The 20,013-nt window shown below is 33.5% G+C and overlaps 1 long non-coding RNA gene across 1 annotated transcript; it reads left to right on the forward strand.

The window, feature by feature from the left end:
• Positions 1 to 6,343: 6,343 nt before the first annotated feature.
• On the forward strand, positions 6,344 to 10,004 carry LOC127726585 (uncharacterized). The gene is made up of 3 exons (XR_007993596.1): positions 6,344 to 6,869; positions 8,959 to 9,078; positions 9,731 to 10,004. It is a non-coding gene; the product is annotated as an uncharacterized LOC127726585 (long non-coding RNA).
• Positions 10,005 to 20,013: the final 10,009 nt, after the last annotated feature.

Genomic DNA, 20,013 nt, shown 5'->3' on the forward strand with positions numbered 1-20,013 from the left:
TATTAGTTTATGTTGTGATTTAAAGTGTTAACCTATTAATATTTGTGTGTATTGGCTTGAGTGTCCTTTAAGCACCTGCCCTTAGTGACTCCTGCATATGGACAACAATACTATTTGTTCATATGCATATAGAGGAGGCATGCTGTCAAAAATAGTATAATACTAAATATTAATAATCTTTATTTTTTTTTTTTTTTCAATGCTACATGTTTGTATTGTTTAATGTCTATCGTTTTGTCATTAATATGCCTGTCTGTCTGTCTGTTTGTTTGTTTTGTTTTGGTTTTGTATTGGTTTGTTTATTTAGTAACAATCCTATTGTTTGGATTTTAAACTAATAAAATTCTTATTCTTATTCTTATTCTTATTCTTATGCATCAGCCACGAGGAAGGACTTAACTCAAAAAAGCTATTTTTATAATGGATGTGATGCTGCTTCTGGTGCATGGTCAATAAACACTAAACATAATGGGTTATATGACTACATATATTATTAACTCAATTTATAGTTCATGTTTTGAGTTGGTTTTTTTTTACAGTGTATTGTCTATATTGTAATTGATAAATATAAAAATCACTGTACTGATTATGCCCATAATGGGTCCTCTATTGGAAATAAAAAAAAAATTATCTTTATCTTTATCTGTATATGAGATAATGAAGGGAGGAATAGAAGATAAAGTTAGAATTTTTGGAACTACGCACCCCTTTAAAAAATCCTGGAGCCAACCCTGTTCTTGTATATGAGATAATGAAGGGAGGAATAGAAGATCAAGTTAGAATTACTGCAAACAAATGAGGAGTACTGGTAAATTGTGGATTTCGAAAAGTAGATATGAGTATTATGCCCTCGAGGTGGGGGAAGCCCTTACTATGTTGTTGGTGATAAGGATGAGCCGCTTGAATACGTCGCCATTGCAAGCTTCCTTATTATTATGATTGCTGATTATAACAAGGATCTGAACTGTTAAGTACTGTTTAAAGATGCAATTAAATGCATCATATATTTGACTTTATGAAATAGCAAAATAAAGCTACGGGTTTGTTTTTTGTCAAACAATATATATATATATGGTAGGGGTATTAAATGTCTCAGCTGCATGCTCACCCTACCCCAAAAGATGATTGGATTCCGAGGGAGTAATGTTATATTGTGTCTATGTGTGTGTTTCAGGGCGATAGAGGAAGCTGTGAGGGAATGACTGATGGGGGAGCTGTTAAATTAAGCTCTTTCTCTTTTCAGGTACTGAGAGAAGATTTAGCATGACTATTCTTCCAGACAATTAAATTGTTATGATATCAACAGTGATGGCAGTAAGAATTGGGGAGCATTTTTGGGAGAGAACTTGTAAAAATATTGATATAATTTTTTGTCACTAGCGCTGGGATGTAGTCTTTTTTTTTCATCACACCCTCTTCAAATTCGGACGTGGTATCCCCTCATCAAACCTTTTATGAGTTCATTAATAAAAATAATGAAATGGGTAATCATATTTGAAGAGGGGTTTGTAAATATATACTACCATAAAGTCTTATCGATTGATAACTCATGGCACTTCCTTCAAAGAAAAATGAAATGCTAGCAGCCCACATTTGTTTGTGAGCCTGCTAACTAAACGTTCCTTCATTACAACAATGAAGTTTTTTCCCTACTAAATTAAGTGATCAAAACACATTGAGAGAAAGCTAGTGTAACAACGTCTGATTGTTTCTATTTTGATTTATTACTTTTCTGATTTAAATTCAATACGACCGTGACATTGAACGATACTCTTTTTAATATTAACAGCACTAGATCATTAAAAGACAAAAACAAATACGAAGAGGCATTGTATTTTTTTTTTTGCGGTAAACAATAAAACATTTCCGTTCTGAACTTGTTTACAATAAATAAAAATCGGTATAAATGAGTCATTCGAAAAAGTCTAATCAATGAAACAAGGGAATTAAATGTATTTTCTATGTTGACTAACCATGCTAACTGGTCTGTTCTAAAATTATCCCTGTATATCGATTTCTATTTATTCAAAATCAAAAGAAATGTTTGATGGCGTCGTTACGGGATACAAGCCGTCCCTACTTCATTAATTAAACCCATAAATAACTCGAGTAGAATAAAGCGAAAATAAGATGTGTTTGATGAATTCCCAATAAATGAAATTTCCGTTGCCTTGATTCTGTTTAAAAGTATACTGTGACCTAGTCACTTAACTGACCGAAGCAGTTGATATTTCCGACATGATTTGTTTCGACATTGATCTTTTCAGACGGTTAATTATTTATTTTTTGTAATAAAGATCGTTATTTTTGTATCAAAGTACATTGAGAGGATCAGGTATTGAGATTGTTATGTAGGTTTAAATAAAACAAACATATTTAAACCTTTAGAAAAGTCATTACTTACAAAAATTAGTATGCACATTTGAATAACTGACAACTGTCCGAAAAGATCAAATCTTTTTTCATTTTCTTCTTGTTTAGGGAGAGGATTTGAAGTTACATTTGAGGGAGCTTTAATAAACTATTCGAAAATAAAATAATAAGCAAAAACAAATTAAGTCACGCAATTTTGTTAAAAACTTTCTTGTAAATTATGCTAAGACATGCAACACACAGGTACTATGATACGTTTCTGAACTTTAGTAACTAGTGATAGAAAGATAGAAATAGTGACAATCATTGTGTAAACAAATAACTGCAATAACGATACAAGGTTTTTATTGTCTTATTATGCTTTGCAATTAAGATATCAAAAGGACAATATATACCATAAGTCGAAGAAAAATGAAAATGAAACAATAAACAATCTAAATACAGAAAAGACGAACAGACATCAGCCAACAGATGGCTGCACGTAAAAACAAAGATTGGCAAATGCAATCACATCCATGAACAAAGAATGAACTCAGGTTCTCCGAAACGGTTAACAGTTTCCGCCCGTCCGGTCGTATAGCTCATAACAAATAATCCGGTATTAGGTCGTTTTCGGCAATGTCATTAAAGGGGAAAAGAGAATGGAGTGTGGTTACAGGAAATAGAAGAGTATGGCGACTCAATTCCAAAATCCCGCTTTTTTTGTAATTTTTTGCCACTTCCACTTTTTTCCTTTTTTCTCCCCGAGATCCCACCTTTTTTATATCCCTTATGGCCACCTCCGAAACATGTGTCACCCCAACCCCGAGAGAAGGCCTTTGTGGTTATTTCTGAGATAGCGTCCGTGAAAATTTCAAAATGTGATGATTTCAAGTTTACTATTTAAAATCACCTTTTCAATAGCTTCCTTGCAATCAGATAACCTAGCTAGTATATTGCTCTAATTTTTTATCCAATTTGATAAAAACTTAATGTAATATTGTCAAGGAAATCGTGGAAAAATAAAAAAAAAAACCTGGAAGATCGTATGAAATGAGAGATATACACCATATGCAGGTATAGAATAAAATGGAAAGAATCGAAGTCATCTCTTTTGTCGTATAGTTCTCAACGAACTTCACTGTCGAGGCGAAGCAGGGTTAGCTTTGCATAAAAATATATTCGAGGCTGAAAGTATAAAGTTCAGTTGAGCATATCGATCAATCAGTCTAACCTTTTGTGAACAATCAACAAGCAATCATCAATTAATATATTTAATAAAACAGCTGATGCATGAAAAGTCGGTCGAATAACAAACATTATAATTATCACTAGACAAGGGAACATTATTTAACATTACTATTTAACTTATTTTTTTATACATAATTTTGTTGTTTATTCTATAAATTTTCTCCTAATGTCAGTAATATAACATGGCATAATGTATTAATTTAACATCAAGGTTTTACAATTATCTTTATTATTTATAAGTGCTTTTTACCTATAATGATGCATTTTTATGTATGAATATGTTTGTGAAAGAAAGATGATCACAATTTTGTACATTATTTATTACATAGAAAATTAAACGAATTCAGAAAGTGTAAACTTGTCAAGGAGAAATCCGGTTGAATTCACCTTCGCTTTCATTTTTTTTACCTACGTTTAAATACATATAAACACAATATTTAATGTATAAAATATTCATAAACATATGGAAATTACATTTATTTCTCTCCTGGATATCAGGTGTAGAGGGTAATGTTATAAAACTACATAAAACACATTATGTTGTGGTTGTATATCCCGACTTATAACTTTATTTGCAAATTACATCCATATTGGTCAAGCCAAAACAAAAATATAACACAGTTCAGTGAATTACAGGAAAGGACTATTAAACCAATTGCTAATTTACCTACAAGAATTTAGTAAGACTGAAAGCCTCAGACATTTACCAACGCGGGTTTCTAAATATTTTGAATGCTGAATAACCAGTGGTAAATATTTCATGCATGTTCAGGACAAATACTCGTTGATGTATGATCAAAAAGTAGGAGATTATATAGACTCAGTGCAGCATTAAAACGGAAACAATAGGTATATAACACATTAACGTGAGGAATAAGTAAAAAGCAAGACCTTTTAGACGTGACTTTCAATTCAAAATATAAAAAACACAGTTCGTGCTTTTAGAATTTGCTATCAATTGTTTCGGAAGTAAAGATTTGGCTTGTGATTTTGTTCTTCCGTTCACAAGATGTTGACACCACTTTTCAAGTTTAGTCTCGTGTAATGCACACTTTATATCATATGACGTTATTTATAAATATTATAATGAACACGTGTATTTGATTTGACATCTATCGTGTGACTAAGGTCTACCAAGTTACGAGTATTTTGCGCGCTTAAATTAGCAGAAAGAACTGTAACGGTAAATTAATATTTATTATGTGTTATTCGACGCTTGCTTTTCGGACAGTCCAGTCTCGTCAATTCTGCTTTGATATGACTGAGACGACTCGCTGCCAGATAAAACTAGAGATGGAAGAACCAGATCATCTTCTGAAAAATATTTTGTAATCTTTTTAGGGATTCTGTAACCGGAGGGATTTCCTGATTTGATTGGCCATCCTCTAAATCACTGAGGGTGCGAAAATTAGAAATTTGCTCTGGACACAATACCAAAAGGGATTAGAGATTTACATGATACGTTTTCACAATTTAGGCTTACTGGTTTTAGGCTTTACATGGATGGGAAAATGGATGCTCTTGAATCCAAGTTGGTACGCGAACAAGACGAGATGTCAAAGAAGATCAAAGAAGAAGTTTCCATCAAGTTCAAACACGAAGGAAACAGAATCCCGTTCAAGTCAAGGCCGTAACTACCATTGAGGCAAGTGAAGCAATTGCCTCACTTAAATTTCGACACTGAAATTTTTTTTTTGTGTATTTGTTTATGGTAATTAAATACGGAATATAGTCATTTTTATTCTGTCTCAATCTTAATTTCTATAACTTGACATCGTTCCTTTTAAATTATTCTTCCCGGATATAACTCAGCATCTCACCGGGTTTCTCGATTACATTAAACTAGTAACCGGTAATCATCATGGATCTCCGGTTAAAACAGGCTCTTGCAGAAAAAGGAAAAGCGATACTGGAGGTGAGGAAAGAATAATTCTAGTAACTAATGGATGTTATTTGTGATCACAACAGGCGTTAAGAGTTCCAATATTGAATATATTTTCATCGGAACTAATCCAAAAACTATAAATAGACTGACAAATCGAATACTGGGGCACCGCACGGGAGCAGTCCTGTCTGAGTATTCATTTCCCCGTTTTCCCCAAATTTATTCGTTCTCTTTACAGATAAACAAAAAATAAATAATATGAAACATGCATGGATTAGTTTTTATCCATGTTTCTGTTACCTTAAAATTTGAAAGAACATCACGTAATCCAATTTTGACATTATTGAGGGACGATAGGACCTTTAAAACGGGATTTCGTGTTTTCTAATTCGGAACTTCTGGATTTCTTGTCTTTTAATTCGGGATTTCGGGATCGGTCCCCTCCTACCCCTCATTATTCGATTGTTGATCTAAAACGATTTGACAAAACCGGCCAAAGAAAAATTGGCAAACTCTAATTTGAATAACACTTGCTACTGAGTCGATGTTTGTTCTGTGTTCTAATGGCAGAGTCAAATTGATATTTGGATGTTTATCTGATATATAGATTTAAATAAAGTTGTTAAAAATTTGGTGTTAGTACATGTCTTAAAATATGAAAAATATATAAAAAGTATCCAAAAATAAAAACTCCGGACATCTTGTCTCAACGATGTCAAGCTCTCTGAAAATACCCAGAATGCAGGATTTTACACCATTTATCCCAGACCCCCTGCCGAAATTTTTCGCCTCGCTTCGCTCGGCTCAATGTGTTTTTCAGTTCTGCCTTACTAAAATAATATGCCTAGTTACGGCTTTGCAAGTATAATGAAGAAACAGTGAATGAACTCAATAAACATCACAAATTGATTCCTTCAACGGAAGCACAGAATATTTGTGTGGTTTTGGATTTGCTGGAAAAGATTTTAGGCCGTAACAAACTGACAAGGATTGCAGATTCTTCCCTGGCAGGATGGTCAAAAGTTCGGGAGTATGAGTTGAACGACGTCGCACAGCAAGGTCGAGAAGAAAATTCACCAGGCGGAGAGCCGAGTCACGCGCACGATGAAAGAAATGTCTAACAAGCGTCCCGCTCCGTATTTCAATACACCAAGATTGCCACCAGCCGAAACCTATCCTAATTCTGCTTACACTCATATGTTTCAGAGGCAGCCCTTTCGTTACCTTTTCGCTCGGATTGAGCCGTGCCATTGGGACATGTGTTTCCTTTGTAAGCAGTTTGGGCATTGGACAAAAAATTGCCCCCTCAAATCAGGATTCGTTGGTGCCAGATCGTCAGGAGTTGCCAATCAGAAATAAATCTCCAGATACATCCAGAAATGTAAATGTTAAGTATAAATTTATTGATTTTATAAAAAAGAAGATGTGGTATGATTGCCAATGAGACAACTCTCCACAAGAGACCAAATGACACAGAAATTAACATTTGATTGTTTTGAATGACAAAATTTTTACAGTATGAAGTAGATACATTCCTAACTCAAATTCATTACTTCAAGAAATTAGTCATAAATTCACATCGTTTACGGATGTAAAATTTTAAAATTTTTGGTCTTTAGTTTGGCCAAAAGACACGTAGTAATCAATCGTTCAGTAGTACATTTTTACCAGTGGTGTGCTTTGCTTTTAAAAAAGAATATTATTTATGTATAAAGTAAAATGGCAAAAATACCAAACTCCAAGGGAAATTCAAAACGGAAAGTCTTTTATAAAATGTCAAAATCAAAAGCTCAAACACATCTAATGAATGGAAAACAACTGTCATATTCCTGACTTGGTACATACATTTTCTTATGTAGAAAATGGTGGATTAAACCTGGTTTTATATGTAGCTAACCTCTCACTTGTATGACGGTCGCATTGAATTCCATAATATTTACAACAATGTGTGAGCAAAACAAATGGACAAAATAGGTGTATATTTCCCCCTCAAATCTGCTAAATACAAAGACAAACAGTAACCATTGTTTAATTGTAAGAGTGTTTCAGTGTTTCAGTATTTTGTTTATCTTAAAATTTCTTCTCATACAGGCAAAAATGTGCAAAACTAAATCACAGAGATTAAATAGCATTTACAAAATGCATTTTCTAGTGCCTCTTGACACAGTCTTTGCAATGTAATCGTCATTACATCAAGAATTAGAACAATATTCAAGACATTACCCCTTCACCAATCAAAAATGACCGCTAAGAAATAGCACACAAGTGGTGATAGTGGCGTTAAACATAAACCAATCAATCAAGCTATGTATTCATAGGTGCATTTCCTTTGGCATTCAATGGATTCCTAGATCCTAAAACTCTCAAGCTGATTATACCAGAAAAAAGGTCGATTACGAAGACTAGGGCGTTTCAAATATAATTTGTTTTCTATTATGAATGGTTTATGGAGTTCTTACACAATGGACAGGTTTGTAAACTCTCAACATGCTTAAGTGTGTAGATCTAATTCTCTATTTTGGAACACTTTCATAATAATTTTTGACGCTTTCATACAAGATTGGTCAAATGAAAATAACCGGTTACTACCACCTGTTTATTCTGTTATTCGATGCATCAAACAGTTTATTTACTCTAACGATACAGGAATCAGAAATCAGCAGCCTTTTGGACCTATATTTTTTATAGGAACTTAGAGTACCGGGTGCTTGTTACTGATATTGTTGAATTTAAAGATAAAGAAGGTATCTGCATAAGATGCTCTAACACAAATTCTGAATTTGCCCTAGAACAATTTATAACACCAATCTCGGTTTGTTTTGTGAGTAAAGAATTAGTTGCCCTCTTTTACTTTAGGGGTCCCAACATTACTATTAAGAAATGGAGGGTCCCACAATATATAGTGTATTTAAAATGCATTGTGCTGTTGTTTTTTTAAATACTGTTCAGTGTATTGATTGTTTATATAGTATTGGCTTGTATATAGGTTGTGGGACCCCTAAAGAAAGAGAAGGCATTATTACACTCTTTTACTTTAGGGGTCCCATTAAAATTACCTTTAAATAATTAAAATTATGTGTTTTTTAAAGTTTTACTCAATATCTATACGACAGAAATCAGATAAAAGGATGTGAAGATGTAAAATTTAATACAACTGGTAAAGAAGTGAATATTTAATATCATTACAAACAACGTACTTTTATGGACCGGGACCCCTAAAGTAAAATTCAAAAATGTCGGGACCCCTAAAGTAAAAGAAGGCCGAATTAGTTTACATGGTCACGTGTATTGATGGTTTTACTGATAATAATATTTGGTTGTAGCATGGTCAATTATAGTCTTATTGTATAGTTGTCAGGGTCACATGTATGACCAGACTTCTAGGGTATGTGACGTATGGTCATGAGTTTCAAACATATATGAAAATTTGTTGAACATATAAGTTTTTATGCTCTTAACACTCTTTACAGACACGTTGAAATATGGCAATCATTGTCCAGCAACATTCATCCTAGCATGCTTACACAACTGGTACATAAACTTCTAGATTATATTCTCTTGTCAAAGGCGGACATCATTAGAGAGAAGTTGTAAGTATATATGGTCGAAACTGTAAATATATTATCTGTGTCAGATAGAAATCGCTTCATGCAAGTGGCGATAGTTTCATATACATGCATTTCACGGCGCCCATTTCACTATGGATGAATAGGAAATAGAATTCTGACATTAAAGGTAACTTGTTGGTCTAAATTTAAAGATTCTTACAAAATATCCAAATTTAGAAACGGTTCAAGCATATGCATGCACATTTCTCAATCAAATATAGCGTACTATATGTATTAGTATTTATTCGCATAAGGTCGATTTCTATCTGATGCAGCTCATATCAAAGAAGTACGCATTGTATACATTTGCTTATTAAGTAATACATGTATTTGTAAATGTTATAATGAACACGTGTATTTGTTTTGACATTTATCTCAGGTCTAGTAATGTCTACTCAGTAATTGAGTATTTCATGAGCGTTGATAAGCAGAAAGAACTGTATTCAACGCTTGCGTTTCGGACAGTCCAGTCTGGCCAATTCTAAACCACCAACCCATCCACTTTTTAAGTTATCAGAGTTGATGTTGTATTTCATATATTCATATTTGTAATACTGATAGAGGTTGACGTATTTGCGAATTTAAAGATTTTACATACTGAATTGCTTAGGAACATAAATTATTTCTTTTGTAGATTGTGTATAATTGTAATACTATGACGAGACAGCGGCTGCGGATATGCAGTTATAATACATGAACACTAGTATTATTTGTAAAGAAATTTATAAATGCTGTACTGTATTATTCAGGCGAGCTGATATCTCAAACAGTGTTTGGTTTTATTTTTTAAATAGTTTATGTTCTTTTGAGTAGACGAACAAGAACATAAATTGTACATCAATTTCACGGACGTGGTTGATCTGTTTAGAAAATAAATAAATAAAGAAAGTACAATATCAATAAATGTCAAAGAGTACACTGAAATGATGATACACTAAAAATGGTGAATGCGACCCATCTCATATTTCTAATATTTCATATTAGTAAAATTAACTCGAATGTGTATGTTTTGTAGAATAACCTCATCATAGATACATAACACCTATCGGAATCTTGACACTCTTCATTGAATGAGTATTTAAAATCCATACCGAGAGTCAAACGTCTGACATAATTGGTACCATTTTAGGAAACCATAAACTAGGGGACTGTTAGGTCATTCAAGGTTATCAGCAGGCTGAAAATGTCATTCGATTATGTCCAGATCTTATGACCGATATAACCCTTCCGGAACACTGGCGGTCAAGGTGTTGATTGGTCTCTGTTTTTTTTTTTGTGTATTCTGGTTGTCATGACGTTTTTGTGGGATTTGTGTTGATTGGTCTTTGGTTTTCTGTGTATTCTGGTGGTCATTGCGTTTTTGTGGGATTTGTGTTGATTGGTCTTTGGTTTTCTGTGTATTCTGGCGGTCATGGCGGTTTTGTGGGATTTGTGTTGATTGGTCTTTGGTTTCCTGTGTCTTCTGGCGGTCATGGCGTTTTTGTGGGATTTGTGTTGATTGGTCTTTGGTTTTCTGTGTCTTCTGGCGGTCATTGCGCTTTTGTGTGATTCGTGCTGATTTGTGTTCTGTGTATTGTCTAATATACGTGTGTGTCTTTTCGTCTATTTTCTTATTTGCCATTTTGTCTCCTGGCTTTCTTCGACTAATAGTGTTTGAGTTGTACTCTTGGTATCATTTTACTTTTTGATAAAAAATTCTTAGTCCAAAATAACTGATACTAGTATGAGAGCAGTTTTCCTGTCGACTGATGACGCTGATAAATCAATTTTATCTGTACACGTGTACGCGAGCGACAAACAAATCAATTGGAGCAAATTGAAAGGTCTCATTTCATCAAGATTGTGATTGTTAGAAAGTCATTCAGCATTTTTACTGAAAATTAACAAGATTAACATATACTACAGTGAAATCTGTCTAAACGAAACCCTAACTATACCGGAAACCTATCTAATTCAAATCTTCAGTCTTGACCAATTCTGACTAAGCCGAAAACCTATCTACAATAGACGTAATCCAAAGTCCCTTTATATCATCATCAATAAATTGTGCACCTGTCTTAACCGAACAAATTCGTCAGTTCGTTTAGAAAAATTTCATTGAAAATAGCCTATATCCAACAGGGTGGAATATAAGAAACTGCGAAGGTGAACACAGCCGAACTTGATGCGTTTGAGACAATTAGTGAATTGTGTCACATGAAAACAACAAAACATTAAAATATGTAGCAAATTTGTTTTACCACTGATCGAGGGCAAGAGGGGAAGGAATAAGTGCTCATAAAACTAGTTTAACATCGCGACAAGTTTATAGGCCTGTCCTAAGTCAAGAACAATGTCTGTGTTTGTTTAGATATATCTTAATGTTTTTGTCCTTGAGACAAAATAGCGTTGAAGGCAGATCTTTGATAGTTTGAATGATTCATTACTATCTAGAAACCGAGCGATTTAAAGTCTAAATAAAGGCAATAGTAGTATACCGCTGTTCAATAGTAATAAATCGATTTAAATGAAACAAATCCGGGTCACAAACCAAAACTGAGGGAAACACATCAACTATAAGAGGAAACAAAACGGAACAACAGAAACACTGAACTGCTACAAAAACAAACGCCAACATACATAGAAGCGGACTATGTGATAACAACTGCTATTTAATAGAAAACGTATATTGACTGTTAGATGTTTTCTGTCTTTTGTGTCATTTTGTTGCTGTCTAAATGATGTATACCTCACGTCTCTTTTAATTCTTTTTAATGAACTCGGTACAGTAAATATCAAATCAGCAGTCAGTAATAGATATTTCAGAAAAACTCTACCCGGTAAAAACAACAACACTATTTGTTGTACGGTTGCTTGCAGATACTTTTAACAAACTCAAATAAACCTGCATCTGATGATCATGAAATCATGCAATTTATCACGGACAGGTCAATGAATGAATTCACTCAAAATAAGGCGGTGTACACCACTCCTTTTCCTGCGATTTTGAAATCATTAGAATATTGAATAGAAAAAAGAAGGAAAGAGAATCTAATCTCGAACATCTTGAGAAAGATTTCCGTTTGTTTCTTAGCTCGTACAAGGTTCTTCAAAGATAAGAAATCCAATACCCATGGTTGTCTGAGATTTTGCCGTATTGCCATTTACTTCTGAACATACTGCAATATACTTTTCTTATTTCATCTCTGTTCCTTTCTTTACATTATGTCTCAGCTGTAAATTTCACATGAATATATGAAAACCGTATGGAGATATTCAGACATAGATAAGATTGATTCAAATTCAAATGCACTACCAACTGCAAATCAATATTAATGTGAATTTTATATAACAGCTTACATATCTTAATGTCAAACATAAATTAATTTAGTTAAAAATCGTTTAAAACTTGCAAGCAACTAAAGGTCCAATGTCAAATAAAAGCTTTAAATAACTTACAATTTAAATACTTAATAAAAGGGAAAAATGAAATGATTGATTTACTAAATTGTATGATAAGGCCACCTTTTTGCACTTGTATTTGGAAACCAAAAAGTACCACAAATCTATATAAAAAAACAAAGTCATCAGATATTCCCAATGCTAAAGCCAGATAATTTAACAAATGTATCTTTAATTTAAGGAAAATTATATCAAACATGTGAAAAAACCACGTAAAATTTGCGTGATTTGAGTTTTTGTGATGAATGGGGTATAAATCAATTATACAGTAACACAATGACACAAAAAGCGAAAAAAACATGTAGAGGTCAATATACGTTTTCTATACAATATGTTATGCTCTTAAATTCATTTATTCATAATTCATCCATAATACTATTCCTGTGATTTATTGACGTTTTTGAAATCATTTATTTAAGAGGGAAAAAGAACCCAATCTCGAACACCTTGAGAAATATTTCCGTTTGTGTCATAGCTCGGACAAGGTTCTTCAGATACAATACCCATGGTTGTCTGGGATATTACTTCAATATACTTTTCTTATTTCATCTCAGTTCATGTATTAGATACACCTATGAGGGCTAACGATTTGGTGTATCTAATTTACACCAATATATTATTATCAATGATAGTTCCCAATAATGTAGGATGGGGTCTTTCAGCGAGTTGATCATATGTTATTGCAAAGCATGATAAATGCAGGATATCCAATTTTATTTAACGACATATTCGTGTAAATCTTTATTTTATGTCTCAGCTGTAAATTTCACATACATATATAAAATTGTCTGGCGATATGCAAGCATAGATAAGATGAAATCAAACGCACTACTAATACAAATCAATCTGAAGGTACACTTTATGTAACAACTTGCATCAGACTATTAAAGATACATTAATTTATTTAAAAATCGTTCAAATCTAATTAAGTTTTTATGTCAAATAAAAGCTTGAAATAACTTATGATAAACGTGAAAAATGACATGATAAATACTCAAGATTGTATGATAAGCCTACCTTTTCGCACTTGCATTTTATATCAGTAGACTATTAATGTACGGTTGTGAGATATGGGGTGTACACAAATTTTCCTATGCTAGTAAAGGTTTATTTGGACTACTATAAAATGCTATTGTGGTGGTCTAGTTCGAATTAGCGGTATTTTATGTGTACTTAATTTTTAGTTCAAAATTTTAATGTGTTAATTAATTTGTTTTTAAGTGTTCAAACTGTATGAATGGTCAACATATGTAAAAAAAAATGTATGCAGTAGATTGTACAGTTGAATTTAATGCAATGTATTATAAGGCCATATTTTCGCACTTGAATTTGAAAATCAAAATGTATTATTATAGAAAAGAAAAAATATGGGGTATCCATCCACGACACAAAATTACTTACACGCACAGAAAAAATAAAAACGAAAAAAACAAAAAAAAAAGAAAAACAAAAAAAACAAAAAAAAACTAAAATTATAAATCTATTTGATAAAATATCTATCACGATAATCCCAATGCTTAAGCCAGATCTCATAATAAATATGTTTTTAATTTTGTCATAAATTTGCTTTAGGCTTTTACAATTCTTGCATTTAAGGAGAATTAACGGCAAAAACACTTTTAAAATGGTATTGTTTTGACCTGTTAGATATCTATATACAACATATTGACTCAAAGGATAATTACTATATATATAATAAAATATTAATTTTCACGAACCATTTAGGTCACAGAAATTCCAAAAAATGGCATCAGTAAGGAGAGTTGTACAAATGATGTGAATACACAGAACCCGGATCCAAATTATCTTTTACTAAAAGTATTCATCATTTTCTGTTTTGTATGTACTAACAACATTTCATTTTTCTACAATTTCGATTAAAATATTATAAAACCTGCAGTTCAATAGGTCACATGCCCCAAATAAACATTCCCCGATTGGTCGAACTACTGTGGCCTCGGTGTAAAGCAACGCAAGCCTCGATGTAAAGATCACGCTTCCAAAAATAGAGGTATGTCCCAACTTAACATTCCCCGATTGGTTGAATTGCTGCTCGATGTAAAGCAACGGAAGCCTTGATGCAATGAAGAAAAGGGGTTGACAGGATAAACGTAATCGTTATAAATTTTAACTTCATGGTTCTTATGCAAGCAAATTTAATAAACAATGATTTTATACAGTTATGTTATTATTTTCACCTTACATAGGGCTTTATTTCTGATCTTATTTCTGTGTACACAATTCTGAATCTACATATTTCACCTATATCAATATTAGGTAATCCGTTTGGACGATTCCATATACTATTATGTTTTAGGGTTTTTTAGCTTCAGTGTCGAGTTGGTGTATAGTATTGAGGGCTGTCTGCGAGAAATAAATCCTTTTTTCTGATGAATTAACTAAATTCGAAACCAATATAAAAATAGTTAACACATATATTTTATTTAACTGAGCAAAATTGATCGGAATGTGAATGATACATAAACCTAAAATTCGTTTTGGTCTATCCCAGTGATGACATTTGCGCGGGAATTTAGTCCATTGACATCGTAATATAATTTACTTTGGATTATAATTATCTTTAGATGTAATGTTACAGGATTTAATGTGAAATTATTTGTCTCTTCTTCTATAGTACACGAGTTTGAGGTCAGGTTTGTACACATGAAGTCTCTAGTCTAAAAAAAGCCAGTGACAGAACGATAAACAGATAAGCAACTGTCTAGGGCCAAGTAAGGGAGGTGAAAAAGCCAGTATTACGCAGAACGATAAACAGTTACATAGACGGATCCAGGGGGTGGGGGAAATTTGGTTGATTTTATAGGGAAGCAGGGGCGGATCAAGCCATTTTATAAAAGGGGGTTCCCAACTCGGGACAAAGGGTGGGTAGGGGGGGGGGGGGGTGTTCCAACTATGTGTCCCCATTCAAATGCATTGATCGTCCAAAAAAGGGGGGGGGTTCCAACCCTCGGAACCCTCCCTTCGGATCCGCCACTGGGGAAGCATGACGGGAGTGGGCAACCCTCAGGTCAGTCAGCGGCCACCCCCTTTTATGTAAAGTTGTGGATCCGCCACTGAGATTTACATAAGCAGGTTTTCTTTGTGTAGATACCTTAAAATATCACCAACTGTGACTGAGTACACAATTTGATTCATTTTAGCTCATTAGCTGGGCTCACTCGCTAAAAAGGTTCATTGCGGGCCTGCTCACTGGCTAACATTTTACGATATTCATGACTCGTGTAGAAAAGCCGATAATCTATACATGTGTGTGAGGAGTAGTTATCAAGCTTGCTTTCGTCTGTAAAAACTGTCTTAGGCCAAGTTAGGGAGGTGAAAAAGCCAGTAATAGAAAAATAAACAGATGATCAGGTTTTCTTCATATAGATCCCTTAAAATATCCCCCACTGAGGACACAATTTGATTCATTTTAGCTCATTAGCTGCGCTCACTCGCCACAATAGGTTCATTGCGGCTTACTGGCTAATATGTGTAGAAAAGCTGATAACCTATACATACATGTACATGTATATGGTCAGATCATATGTTTTCGTACGTCATATGAATTTTGTTATATATTAAATATATTTTTAGGGATCGGAAGTTGCGCATATTTATTCAAGGCAATTATTGTACAATATCTACTGTAATATAGAAATAAGGAGATGTGGTATGATTTCCAATGAGACAACTATCTACCAAAGTTTAAGACAATTTATTTTCGGGTATGCTTTTTGGTGTGAAAACCTTAAAAGAAGACTCACCGACTTTATTTTTTTTAGCGATTATCTGACTCTGTTGGTGAATTAACTGAATGGAAAATGAGTTTGTCACATTCATTTCCCTTTATTCCCCCCCCCCCCCCCCCCCCCAATAAAAAAAAGGATTATCTATTTACATGTCTTTGTTTGAATATTCGAAGAATTAATAATGGTTTTTGTTTTTTGATGTTGCCGTGATAACTTCAGAGGACTTATTCCCCCATTAGATAGGAAAAATATATTTTTTGTATTAAAATCGTCACAAAGTTTCTACATTTCGAGCGAGTACGCCCGCCATTTTCTTGAACCCTGGATCTGTTCATGATAACATGACTGAGAGGGAAAACACTTGAAATATTATCATAATAACTTTCTAAATATAACGATGAACAAATTTTACTGTTTATAACGGAAGTAAATCTAGTTGACACATATGTATCCTGGTCATAAGACACGGGATGTCACGTTCAAAGTTTCCGCATACTTTGATGATACTAAAATACCATAGTAGAAGGTCAACTGAATATATGTTATACGTAAGCAAAATATATGGACCGCCATTTCTATATTGCAAACGCCCTACATGAACATCATTCCAATCATATTCGGTACCTGTCAGTGGTTGTCTTTTCTTATATAATTAAATGACTTTTTTGTCATTTGGAGAATATGGTATTTTGGCAGAGCTTTCATCTTTTTTATACAGAGTACTAATATCCGTAATCTCGAATTAAAGTAGTTTATTTCACAACAATGAATTAAAAGAATCACAACATTTGTTGCAATGCAATCTAAATCACTAAAAACTCATCCAAAAATACTAGGCTTATAATTTTGTACGTCAGACGCACATCTCGTCTACGCAAGATTCGTCAGTGACGCTCAAATCAAAATATTTAAAGGTAAAATCAAGTAAGAAGTTGAAGGGCATTTAGCACCAAAAATCATAAAGTTCTGTTATATACGACTTCGGTGATCTGTGCTCGAGGAAAGAAAATCCATAGAATTTCGAACAATATAAAGATTTAAAAAAAGTAAATTTATACAAATGACCGTATCAGTAATATTTCATGTCAAAAGTAAAGTAGCAGAAATACCGAACTCCAAGGAAAATTCAAAGTGGAAAGTCTCTAATCACATTGCAAAATCAAAAGCTCGAACACATCAAACGAATGGAAACAACTGTCATATTCCTGACTTGGTAAGGGCATTTCCTTATGTAGAAAGTGGTGGATTAAACCTGGTTTTATAGTTATCCAAACCTCTTACTTGTATGACAGTCGCTTAGAAATCCATTATATTGACAACAATGTGTGAGCAAAACAGACATATTAGGTACAAAATGTCATACAACAGTCAACATTGTGTTATAATCTTAATCACTATAAAAACAAAACAAAGACTCAGAAGTGCTGACTACTGTGCTGCTGATACCCTCGGGACTAAAATCTACCAGCAGTGACATCGATCCAGTGGTGGTAAACACTCATCTCAAAAATACCATGCTTATAATTTTGTACACTAGGTGCGTGTTTCAGCTACATAAGACTCATCAGTGAATAGTTAGAAGTTTAAATCATATAAGACCCTGAAGAGCATTAAGGAAAAAAAAAATGAAATATATAAATACTATTTGTATTGGTCATAATTATTATGTCTGGTTACATTCATATTTAATTCTATTGATACTTATAAGTTCATTAGTCGATATTATGTAACATCGTTACACTGTATAATTTCTGAACAGACATGTCAAATCGCGCATGTCACTTATCGCTCACTTTGGTTAGACTGTCGGCATATCTGGTTTCACCTTGGTTGCAGTTCATAAGATTCCGATTCTTCTAAGGGGACAGGCCTAGGTTACAGGAAATTACTCCAAAAAAATCACTTGTTTGGTTTGTGTGATACCATTTTCAAAAATAGATTACAAGCTTCGAAGTAACACAGATTATTTTGATTCTGTGTAGGGACATGTCGTCCTAATGGCTGTTAACTTTTGGTCTAGCAAGTTAAAACTTCGACTCGATGTGTCTGTGAAGTACACTACACGACAGGGTAATAATGACTTATTACATATTGTTATATGCATTTTGTGCCATTGTATTTATTCATTTAAATGTATCATATCTTATTCGAAATTATTGAATATCCGATGCGGTAATATTAAAAACACGTGTCAAATTCAAATCAGAACAATAGATCGTTGCACACAACATTTATAACAAAAGGTTTAAATGCAGTTTGGTTGCAGGAGGAAATTGCGTTTAAATGTTTGTTTAAACCTTGACATATTATCAAAACTATTATACTGTATGACATAAATTTATCAAGGACTAAATTCTAAAAATAATCGAATATGATATAAGAGAAATGCAAGGCCGTAAAATATATCTAGACAGGACAGACGAGACCGTGTAGGTCTTTTGAAAAAAAAATAGGGGTTCAATAAACTACTGATTCAAAGGGGTTGAAATACTTTATCGGTTCCAATGTTACTGCACCGCACCAAATATGCATCTCGACAATTAATGTCTATTCAGTGATGCTCGAGGTAAAAATGACGTAAATTCTTAAATCAGTAAATCAACAAAAAATATCACAGTGTCCACGATAATGATATGCACGTACTACTTAACATGACTTATTTTACATTGGTTTACTTTCAGTTTGTACTTACCATGAGCAACGTGACAAATACTAATCTGTTTACCCTACCAGATCGCTAAAAATTAGCCTCGTTTTATTTTGTTGAGTTGTATTGCTCAGTCTTTAGTTGTATATGTAGTGTTTTGTGACTTGTTAGTCTTTTGTTTGTTTTTTGTTTGCCATGGCGTTGTCAGTTTCTCATCTACTTATGACTTTTGAATGTCCCCTTGGAATTTTCCGCCTCTTGTTTTACATTAATTCTACATTGAGGGATGGAAAGAAAGCACTCTGTTATAACTGTTATTTATAGATATTTTGCATTATGCTTGGACACTAATGGCAAATCAAGCACACAATGAACAGAAACAAAGATTGATAAAAGGGTGCTGTAATGCTTGTTTTCTGGTTTAAGAATGATATCATCAAATTTTGATGGAATGAAACTTTAACAAACAGTCTGTATTCCAATTGGTACTGGCCGAATTGTTCGCATATGAAGCAGAGTTCTAACAAATAAAATTGAGAATGGAAATGGGGAATGTGTCAAAGAGACAACAACCCGACCATAGAACAGACAACAGCCGAAGGCCACCAATGGGTCTTCAATGCAGAGAGAAACTCCCGCACCCGGAGGCGTCCTTCAGCTGGCCCCTAAACAAATATATATACTAGTTCAGTGATAATGAACGCCATACTAAACTCCAAATTGTACACAAAACCTTCTCAAAGACAAAAAGACAAAAAAAGTCTTGCAAAGTTCTTTGAATTCATTTTCAGGTATATTGATGCATGTCATATGCAATGCAAGTCTACCATGATCGGGGTAACGACACCCGTTATAAACGAATTGACAAAATAAACAATTATAAGAAATGAATACCAAAAAGAGTGCATGTACGACATCCGAAGGTAGGATTTCCAGTCTCTGATAAGACATCTTCAAGCTGGAGAGTAAAGTCAATTTTATTAAAGTAAAGTCTGCTGTGTACATGTTTGTGAAATCCGTGTTTTGAAACTGAGATATTTCTTTTGATGTCTTTTCAGACTATTAGTTATTTTAGTTCAC

The sequence above is a fragment of the Mytilus californianus genome, unplaced genomic scaffold (genome assembly GCF_021869535.1).
Source record: "Mytilus californianus isolate M0D057914Y unplaced genomic scaffold, xbMytCali1.0.p SCAF_18, whole genome shotgun sequence".
In the NCBI taxonomy this organism is placed as follows: domain Eukaryota; kingdom Metazoa; phylum Mollusca; class Bivalvia; order Mytilida; family Mytilidae; genus Mytilus; species Mytilus californianus.